The sequence below is a fragment of the Pseudorca crassidens genome, chromosome X, assembly GCF_039906515.1.
Source record: "Pseudorca crassidens isolate mPseCra1 chromosome X, mPseCra1.hap1, whole genome shotgun sequence".
Lineage (NCBI taxonomy): Eukaryota > Metazoa > Chordata > Mammalia > Artiodactyla > Delphinidae > Pseudorca > Pseudorca crassidens.
Window position 1 is genome coordinate 113,674,629 of NC_090317.1, and position 11,309 is coordinate 113,685,937.

The following is an 11,309-nucleotide window of genomic DNA, read 5'->3' on the forward strand; positions in this document are numbered from 1 at the left end:
TATCTGATGTCCCTGTGTGTGTCTCTGAGTGTACCTGTATGTGTGTGTGGGGGTATGCGTGTGTGCATGGTGTGTGTGTATGTTAAAACCATTCACTCTGCTTCTTAGCATCAGCTGTCAGGCAGTCTCCAAAGGTCAAGTTGAGAAAAGTGGCTCTGGAGCAGAGAGACGATGCTTCTGTTGCCAGCACAAGGAGCAAAACTTGTAAGTAAAAGTTTGCCTGACCCTGATGAGAAGACATACAAAAGAACAATGACTGTGACCCCTTATTGTGTGCCATTGCCTCCCAGCTTGTACAGATCTTCCGGTTCTTGACTGCCAGCGGGAGATGCATAATGACGTAGTCTCTGTCCTCTGCCAGCGGAGGAATGGTGTGTGGTTGTGTGTGTTGGTTCTCTGTATGTAGGCCTTGTATTTGCCTTTGTGGCCTCTAAGTGCACAGCTCATTGAACTCCGTCTTCCCGGTGCTGGTGGGAACAGCAGGAGTTTCTTTTGACTTGTCAGCCAGCCAGGAAGGATGGGTGGGGAAACTATATGAAAGAGGATTGAGAATTTCCAAATTTCAGTCAAGCTTAGAAATTATAAGTCATCTTTGTATTCTTATAGTGTCAATTTAATTCCTAAATTGTTGACCTTCCAGAACTGATAGCAGTTGGTAGGATAGCAATACACAAATGGAACATGCACATGTTAATGTTAAATACATTTGACAGAGCCAAGATGACAGGAACGGTGCCAGCATTGTTACTGGATTAATGAGCCGAAGCATATTTGTCTCCAGAATAATCCCCCTAGTGACCCAGAAATCTTTTATTTCCTGCTATACTGAAATACTTTCGTGTTACTATACCAGTCAACCAAATACATTAAAGCTGTGCCTAAATTATAATATCTCACTATAAATATACTATTATTGTTTCAGGCTTTTCCCGTTGCCTTGGCTTCCTCTGTCACCTCCAGAAAGTAGAGAATCCACAGGTTTCCTCACTCTTGATCTAGAGAAGATGAAGGAATGGCCCCCACCGCAGTGTGCTCTGGAGATCATCAATCAAAAGGTGTTTCAGAGTCTCCTAATTGGAAGGTATTACTTCCATTTTTAACACTTTAGTCGTGTTGAAACACTGCCTTAAAATCTCTTAACTCCTCCAAGGACGGTGGGTCTCACAGAGCTGGCACCCAGTAGTATCTGGCCCATATTTAGGATAACAAGTGAATCACCTCCCACCCAGGGCAACTCAGTTGCTTTTATGCTATGATCTTTTCCTTTCATGGCTGTTTGTATCCAGTGCTGCCTTTTTTTGTATTTAATACTTTTTGCATGCCTTCCATGAACTTTGAACTGCAGGGAATATAAATTTTTCATATTATAGTATCTTACATTTCCCTAGCTGTTTATACTTTTCTAATGCTATTTTCTATCTTTCCTTTTTGGCTTATTTCCTGACCTCAGTGCATTTGTACTCTGTTTTTCTCTGTCTTGAGGTAATACTCTCTACTTACATTTACACTCTTTACTCTGTTTCTTATGACCATTTTTTCTTATAATAAGACTGACTCTCAATCCAATTTATCTCTAACTTAATCAGGATGGTTCTATTTGAATAACTTTAGGGCTTTGGAGACAACGTTCTCTACCATACAGAGTGATTTAAGCTTCTCTGAAGAGACAGATGTGGCATGTTTTATTCTGTAATAATGTGTCCTAAGAAAGATTGCTTTGTCAAAAATCAAGATTTAAAAGCAATTGTTTCAGTGGGAAAGAAAGAGACTAGTGGCGCTAAAGAATGCCTTCATCAATCTTATCACCTATGTCACGCCTTGGGACAGAGTCACAATAATAGTAGTAGATAGAAGAATCGAGGCCCGCTGAGGGACCACCCACCCAGGCAGTGGACTAACAGGTGCCTGGGCTGCTGGGTCAGCAGCTTTTGTGCTAAGTGCAGTGCTGGATCCCAGCCCAGTAGAGGCCTGTGTGATGCAAAGCACTTCCCTAAATGGATCAATGACATTATATCTAAATGGCTCAAAGAAAATTCAAAATATATGTAAAATGCCTGTGTTCACATATAGAGATAGAAAAATGCAACTAGCTTGTGGTTAAATAGCAAATCTGTGACAGTTAAAATTAGGCCAAGTAATGAGTAATGATGATTTTCATTAGTTTAAAGATAAAATTCAGAATGCTTGAGCTCAGCAAAAAAAAGAGATTATGTTTTCCTCATTCTCCTATCTTGATGAACACACTTGGCACAATCTTTTGGAAAAGGCTAGGTATTTAGAGGAACATTTTCGTCTGTGACCAGCACTATTCATGATTATTTATAGGAGCTGAGGAATTTACTGTGAGTGTATGTTTTCACTTTTTATTTAATTCATTGCACCCACCCAAGTTAATGCAAAAACCACTGTCAGAGGGACCAGCAGTATATTTGTGGGACTACACCCTCATCCGAGGCTTAATTTTAATTAAAAGTAAATATTTGCAATAATGGTTTTGTTCACCACTGGTTGAAAGAAACTTGCTTGAGGTTTTGGTTTTCACCCTGTCTACCTCCTGTCTGATGTTTTGTTTCCCTTCTGAGAGGTTCAGATTTCAAGTCAATAATTAGCCAGCACATAGTTCTAAAGGTACAATTAGGTCAAACTCCAGATATAACCGAAGTTCAGGCTTATTTAAGTTTATGAAATGATAGCCAAGCACATTTCTCAGTGGGAGAAAAGTTTGTTTTCATAAACAAGCGTTTCACTATTTCACATTTTGTTCAGTGCTGAGTCACCTATATTTCACATTTAAGGGCCTTTATCATCTTAATCAGCTCTAGAACTTAGTTGTTCAACTTTAGCTGTGACTCTTGAAGGCAAAAGAAAAGCGAAGGAAGTGACTCTTCTCCCTGCCCACCCTCCCACCTGTGACGTAGTCTTCAGGCTCAGCATTGGCAAAGTCACTCCGTAAATTCTCTCTCCTCTCAGGTACACCCTGAAGGTACACACTGAAGACTCACTTCAGTGCTGGCCTGTTTTGGGAGTGTACAGGACAGGTGGAACAAAAAACAAATGCAAAGATGGAGGAAAATCCAGGATGCGAAGACTGCTCCCCACACTCAAAAGTGAAGTCATTAGTGAGTCCTTTAAATGCTTATTTGACACAATACTGGGATTTTGTTAGTGACCCCAAATTTGAGTGTGGTTGGAGGAATGATTTTTTTAAAATAAATTTATTTATTTTATTTATTTTATTTTTGGCTGCACTGGGTATTTGCTGCTTTCTCTAGTTGCGGTGAGCGGGGGCTACTCTTCATTGCGGTTCACGGGCTTCTCATCATGGTGGCCTCTCGTTGCGGAGCACGGGCTCTAGGCACGTGGGCTTCAGTAGTTGCAGCATGCGGGCTTAGTAGTTGTGGTGCGCGGGCTCTAGAGTGCGGGCTAAGTAGTTATGGCGCACGGTCTTAGTTATTCCAAGGCATGTGGCATCTTCCCGGACCAGGGATCGAACCCATGTCCCCTGCATTGGCAGGCGGATACTTAACCACTGCACCACCAGGGAAGTCCTAGACAAGATTTAATGTCTTATTACTTTCAGTATGAATAGGAATTTTAATGTCTGGCTAAGAGTAGTACCAGCTGAGATCCTACAAGTCGTGCTTTAATGGATAGATATGTTTAATTTAAAATTAATATCTGTTTGCATAGTAAGGTATGCCACTGTCCTTTAAAAATCTCTTAGCTTAAACATGCACCATACAATATCTGCTGTTGTAATATACTTTTTAAAATTCATTGATAGTATAAACTTCATCTCACTAAAATGATGACAAAATCAGAATATCATTAGACACCAAATTTGAATGTTTCCTTAAGTAAATTTCAAATTAGAGCTTAAGTGAATGCGATGGCCTCTGTGCAGAAGAGAGTTAACATAGCAGGCCTGAGACTGCCATCTTTAGAAAGACTTTCTTGCAGGGTTGGCCCTTAGGAAACTCAGCTTCTCAGAAGTTCCCCAAGCTGATAAAGGCTGAGGCACCAGACTTTGCTCTGTCAGGTCACGTAGATTGTTTGTGCAAATGATGTGATTTATGGCAAACACCTGATTTTCTTCTGGGGCTCGTGAATTTTGGTAGTTGCTAGGCAGGGGCTGCTTCTGCGACCAGCCCCTAGTAAAAACCTTGTGTGCTGAGTCTCTTTAATGGGCTTCCCTGCGGCAGAAGCATTGCACGTGTGTGGCGGCAGTTTTTCTGCTGGAGAAGGGAAGACACTCATGTATCCCTGTTAGGCTGGGCGGGAGAGAGTCTCTGAAGCTTATGCGTGCATTTCTCCAGATTCTGCCCTTGTCTTTTTCTCTCGCTGGTCTTGTTGTGTACGCTTTGCCGTGATAAACCTAAGCCACGAGGACAACCGTATGCTGTCCTGTGAGTCATTTCAGCGAATTGCCGAATGTGTGGGTAATCTTGGGGACACGCAAAACAGCATGTTGAGATGCTATTTGTCTCATTTATGTTGTGCCATCTTCCCCTCTGCTTTAGAGGAAAAACATAAATATAAAAGGACTATTATATTTACATTAAATATTTCCAGGTCACAAGACATTAAAAAACAGTTTTTATTCGTCTTCCTCAAGCAACAAGAAAGTAGTTTTTGAAAGCCACCAAAAACTAAGCTCCCTTATTTAGACCAAATTAGTGATTGGATTTTTTTTTCTGATTCTTACAATAGAGTCTTTCTTCCTTCCCTCACGCTATGGAGGCAAGCTGTTTGGGCTAGTTCATAAGTAAATAGGTCATAAACTGCACTCCATTCAAAAGTGACGTACTTATGAAAGCATTTATTTGTCCTACAGAGAGAGCACTAGCTCATTTCAAATATTGTTCTCAGCCCAGATCAGAATGCTAAAGAGCACACATTGCACATTTTGTTTTAAACACAATAGTTTGTTTGTTTTTTGATGGTGCCATAAATACTTCCCTGGGAAAGCACTACCAAATAGGTAAGATTTTAGACTGTGTGGGATCATAGACCTAAATGTAAGAGCTAAAACCAGAACTCTCAGAAGATGACATAGGAGTAACTCTTGGTAAAGGAGTAAATCATGACCTTGTGTTGGGCAATGGTTCCTCTGATACAACACCAAAAGTACAAGCGACAGGATAGATAAATTGGGCTATCTCAAAATTTAAAAGCTTTAGTGCTATAAACAATACTATCAAGAAAATTAAAAGACAACCCATTGAGTGCAGAAAATATTTGTATAATAAGACGTATATCTGATAAGAGTCGGTGTCCAGATATATGAAGAACTTTTACAACTCAACAATAGAAAGACAAATAACCCAGTTAAAACTGGGCAAAGGATTTGAACAGACATTTTTCCAAAGAAGGTATACAAATGGCCAATAAATACATGAAAAAGATGTTCAACATCCTTAGTCATTAGGGCAATACAAGTGAAGACCACAGTGAGATACCACATCACATCTACTAGGATGGCTATAATAGAATAGGCAGACAATAACAAGCATTGATGAGAATGTGAAGAAAACAGTCCAGCAGTTCCTCAAAATATTGAGCCTAGAGTATTCATATGACCCAGAAATTCCATTCCTAGGTATATACCCAAGAGAAATGAAAACATGGTCCTCATGAAAACTTGTACACACATGTCCATAGCATCATTATTCATAACAGCCAAACAGTGGAAACAACTGAATGTCCATCAACAGATGAATAGGTAAACAAAATGTATTTTCACACAATGGAATATTATTCAGCCATGGAAGGAATGACGTACTGATAAATGCTACATCGATGACACTTTGAAACCTTATGCTAAGTGAAAGAAACCAGTCACATATTGTATTGTAAGATCACATATGGTATGATTCCATTTACTTGAGATGTCTAGAATAGGCAAATCCATAGAGACAGAAAGTAGATTAGTGGTTGCTTAGGGCTGTGTAGGGTGGGAGTGTTATCAGTCAGGGTTCAACTAGAGAAACAGAACAAGTAGGAGATATATACTGAGAGGTTTATTGCAAGGAATTTGCTTAGGTGATTGTGGGGGTTAGCTAGGCAAGTCCAGAATCCATAGGACATCAGGAAGGGCAGGCTCTCAGGTGTGAGCTGAAGCTATAGTCCATAAGTGGAATTTCTTCTTCAGGGAAACCTCAGTTCTGCTTTTAGGCCTTTCAGCTGATTGAATCAGGCCCACTTAGATTTAAGTCAACTGATTATGGACTTAATCACATCTAGAAAATAACTTTCACAGCAGTACCTAGATTAGTGTTTGATTGGACACCTAGGGACTGTAGTCTAGCCAAGTTGATACATAAAACTGACCATCATGGGCAGGGGCATGGAGGGAAAGTGACTGCTAATGGTTTTCTTTTTGAGGTAATGAGTATGTTCTAAAATTGAGGTGATGGTTGCACAACTCTGAATATATGGAAAACTATTGAATTGTACACTTTAAATGGGTGAATTGTATGGTTTGTGAATTATATCTCAATAAAGATGTTTTTTAAAAGACTGTGTATGTATTTGCATACCTGTGTTTATAGCAACACTATAAACACAATAATTCACAATAGCTGGGGGGTGGAAGCAACCCAAATGCCCATCGACAGATAAATAAAATGTAATATATCCATAAATGGAATATTACTCAGCCTTAAAAATGAAGGAAATCTAAAACCCAAAAAATTTTTTTAAAAAGGAAAGAAATCCTGTCAACATGCTACAATGTAGATGAAACTTGAGGACATTATTCTAATTGAAATAAGTCACAAAAGGACAAATACTGTGTGATTCCACTGATATGGTATCTAAAGTACAGTGGTCCCCCCTTATCCATGGTTTTGCTTTCTGCAGTTTCAGTTACCCAGTTTCAGTTACCCATAGTCAACCAAGTTCCCAATATATTAAATGGAAAATTCCAGAAATAAACAATTTGTAAGTTTTAAATTACCATTATGAGTAGTGTGATGAAATCTTGCACCATCCCACCTGGGACATATAAAAGTTATGTTTATATTGTATTGTAGTTTATTGTGTGCAATAGCATTTTGTCTAAAAAAGCAATGTATGTACCTTAAGTAAAAATACTTTATTACTGGGCTTCCCTGGTGGCGCAGTGGTTGATAGTCTGCCTGCCGATGCAGGGGACGCGGGTTCGTGCCCTGGTCCAGGAAGATGCCACATGCTGCGGAGCGGCTGGGCCCGTGAGCCGTGGCCGCTGGGCCTGCGCGTCCGGAGCCTGTGCTCCGCAATGGGAGAGGCCACAACAGTGAGAGGCCCGCGTACCGCAAAAAAAAAAAAAAAAACTTTATTACTAAAAAAATGCTGACCATCATCAGCCTTTAGCAAGTCATAATCTTTTTGTAATAGTAACATCAAAGATCACAGATCACCATAACAAGTATAATAATAATGAAGAAGTTTAAAATACTGCAAGAATTACCAAAATGTGACACAGAGACCTGAAATGAGCAAATGTTTGGAAAAATCGTACCAAAAGACTTGCTTGACACAGAGTTGCCACAAACCTTCAATTTGTAAAAAATGTGGTGTCTACAAGGTACAATAAAGTGAAATGCAATAAAGTGAGGTATGCCTGTATGTATATAGGGTTCGGTATTATCTGTGGTTTCAGGCATCCACTGGGGGTCTTGGAACAATGTATCCCCCATGGTTAAGGGGGTATTACTATAGTCAAATTCATAGAAACAGAAAGAATGGTAGTTGCCAGGAACTAGGGTGAGTTCTTGTTTAATGGGTACAGTTTCAGATTTGCAAAATGAAAGGGTTCTGGAGTTCTGGAGTTTCAGATTTGCAAAATGAAAAAGTTCAAGATGGAAAAGTTCTTTTGCATAGCAATGTAAATATACTTAACAGTACTGAACTTAAAAATAGCATACTTAAAAATGGTTAAGATGGTAGGTTTTATGTTGTTTTTTTAAATCACAATTTTAAAAATGAAAAAAAAAGACCTTGTGTCCTGCATTGCCCAAGCAACACTCCTATTACCTGAACTCTGCCCCAACACCCTGTTCTGTCCCATATCGTGTTATACATAGTCTCTGAAATGAAAATGAGGGAATTTCTCAAAATGTAATAAAAGTATACTTAGGAAGTTCAAGTGATATTAGCTCAGTTACTTCTATTTGTGGCTTATTTCTAGGAAGCTGATGATATTTAGAGATGGTGAGTTTACATGATAAAATTTGAGGTAGAGTTGTTTACATTTATTTTTTCCAGTTAACTAAGACAACTGCTAAAAGCAACTAAAAATCCGGTCTTAAATGATAGAAATGTGGCTGCCTGGCCCTCCTCTAAGTTTGATGGACTGCTGGGGGGTCCTCTTCAGGGGAGTGATGCAGAACCCAGTCCCATGGTACCCGCCTGACTGTGTACTCTGTGGTATTCTGATACTATTTCACCCCAGTTTCAGGCTGTAAGTGGGGAAGAAGAGCAGCCCATGAAGAAGGGTTGAACCAGGAAGTATTCTCACTTCATGGTTTACCTCTTTCATCTTCAAGATCTATTGCCAGTTGTCACAGTTGACAGATTCACTGAGAGGGAGAGGCAGCTGGAACTGGTGAGGCCAAGCAGGCTGAGCCCAGTGGTTCTCAATGAGGCAATTCTGCCCCCCAGGTGACACTTGGACAATGTCTGGAGACATTTCTGGCTGTCTCAACTTAGGAGAGTGGGTGCCATTGGCATCTTGTGGGCAGAGGCCAGGGATGCTACTGAACTTCTGGCAATGCACAGGACAGTCTCACAACAAAGAATGATCCATCCGCAAATGTCAGTAGTGCTGGGGGTTAGCAGCCCTGCCCTGGATCTTTGCAAGCCTAGCTCCTTGACATCCAGGTCTTGACCTAAATCGATCTTCAGTTGGGTGGGTTCCAATCAACCAGTGTAAGGTAGTTTTATTTTCCTTCTTGCACTATCACTATGTTTTGTTTGTCTATCTTTTGTCTACACCATCTTTTCCCCACATAGAATATACTAATGACTAGTATAAATTCCAAAAGTCTGCAAAGATTAGATAGAGACCTTGTTCTTCCTCATTGCTGTATCCCCAGCTTCTTGCATAGTCTTTAGGACCTAGTGAGATGGAATCAATATTTATTTCATCAATTAATGAAATGGATTTAACTTGCTCTAGCAACTGGGCTTCCTCCCTGCTCCCCAAGGCATGCCAGCTCCTCTTTCTTATTCCTAAAGCCCCTGGTCCCTTCCTGCCTCCCAACTCCTCCTATCATTGTGGGAATTGGGGAACCTTTTTTTTTTTTTTTTTTTTTTTGCGGTACGCGGGCCTCTCATTGTTGTGGCCTCTCCCGTTGCAGAGCACAGGCTCCAGACGCGCAGGCTCAGCAGCCTTGGCTCACGGGCCCAGCCGCTCCACGGCACGTGGGATCTTCCCGGACCGGGGCACGAACCCGCGTCCCCTGCATCGGCAGGCGGACTCTCAACCACTGCGCCACCAGGGAAGCCCCTGACCATACATTTTTGAGTGGGAAAGAAAGAAACTAATATTTATTGGCTGCCTTCTTGGTGCAGGGCAAAATAATGTCATTGAATCATTTTAATAATTCTGAGATGAGGACCCTTAAGTCTGGCATAATCAAGTCCATACAGCTAGCACGTGGCAGTGTTGAGATTTAAATCAAGAATTGTGTGATTCCACCATACACAAAAATAAACTCAAAATGGATTAAAGACCTAAACATAAGGCCAGACACTATAAAACTCTTAGAGGAAAACATAGGCAGAACACTCTATGACATCACAGCAAGATCCTTTTTGACCCACCTCCTAGAGAAATGGAAATAAAAACAAAAACAAATGGGACCTAATGAAACTTAAAAGCTTTTGCACAGCAAAGGAAACCATAAACAGGACGAAAAGACAACCCTCAGAATGGGAGAAAATATTTGTAAATGAAGCAACTGACAAAGGATTCATCTCCAAAATTTACAAGCAGCTCTTGCAGCTCAATATCAAAAAAACAAACAACCCAATCCAAAAATGGGCAGAAGACCTAAATAGACATTTCTCCAAAGAAGATTTACAGATTGCCAACAAACACATGAAAGGATGCTGAACATCACTAATCATTAGAGAAATGCAAGTCAGCACTACAATGAGGTATCACCTCACACCCGTCAGAATGGCCATCATCAAAAAATCTACAAACAATAAATGCTGGAGAGGGTCTGGAGAAAAGGGAACCCTCTTGCACTGTTGGTGGGAATGTAAATTGGTGCAGCCACTATGGAGAACAGTATGGAGGTTCCCTAAAAAACTAAAAATAGAACTACCATACGACCCAGCAATCCCACTACTGGGCATATACCCTGAGAAAACCATAATTCAAAAAGAGTCATGTACCAAAATGTTCATTGCAGCTCTATTTACAATAGCCAGGACATGGAAGCACCCTAAGTGTCCATCGACAGATGAATGGATAAAGAAGATGTGGCACATATATACAATGGAATATTACTCAGCCATAAAAAGAAATGAAATTGAGTTATTTGTAGTGAGGTGGATGGACCTAGAGTCTGTCATACAGAGTGAAGTAAGTCAGAAAGAGAAAAACAAATACTGTATGCTAACACATGCATATGGAATCTAAAAAAAATGGTTCTGAAGAGCCTAGGGGCAGGACAGGAATAAAGACGAAGACATAGAGAATGGACTTGACGATACGGGGAGGGGGAAGGGTAAGCTGGGACGAAGTGAGAGAGTGGCATGGAGATATATACACTACCAAATGTGAAATAGCTAGCTAGTGGGAAACAGCTGCATAACACAGGGAGATCAGCTTGGTGCTCTGTGACCACCTAGAGGGGTGGGAGGGAGATGCAAGAGGGAGGGGATATGGGGATATATGTATATGTATAGCTGATCACTTTGTTATATAGCAGAAACTAACACACCATTGTAAAGCAATTATACTCCAATAAAAATGTTAAAAAAGAAAGAATTGTGTAATTCCAAAGGCCAAGCTTGTTGTTAAATCCTTTGGGGAGACCATGTAAGATGGGTCCTGTCCTTAAAAGAGCTTCTAATCTGGTGGGAGGGGCAGGTAGGCCTACAAATTAGCATATGAAAGTTGTAGTAGGTATGACCTTTTCACCAGCTTGGAGGTACAAATGTCACTTCCCTGTAACCAAGTTAATTGCTCAAACACCCACATACCCAAATTAGTAGCCAATCCAATATTGCACTCTCTCTCTCAAGCCCCCCCCATTGTATTCAAGAACCCTAGGGGCTTAGTAGGTCTGAATCGGTCAGTCCTAAATGAAAGA

The 11,309-nt window shown here is 40.5% G+C and overlaps 1 long non-coding RNA gene across 1 annotated transcript; it reads left to right on the forward strand.

The window, feature by feature from the left end:
* The first annotated feature begins 108 nt into the window (after window positions 1-108).
* LOC137216892 (uncharacterized) lies at window positions 109-6,820 on the forward strand. The gene is made up of 3 exons (XR_010939881.1): window positions 109-204; window positions 923-1,081; window positions 2,971-6,820. It is a non-coding gene; the product is annotated as an uncharacterized lncRNA (long non-coding RNA).
* The last annotated feature ends 4,489 nt before the right edge of the window (window positions 6,821-11,309 follow it).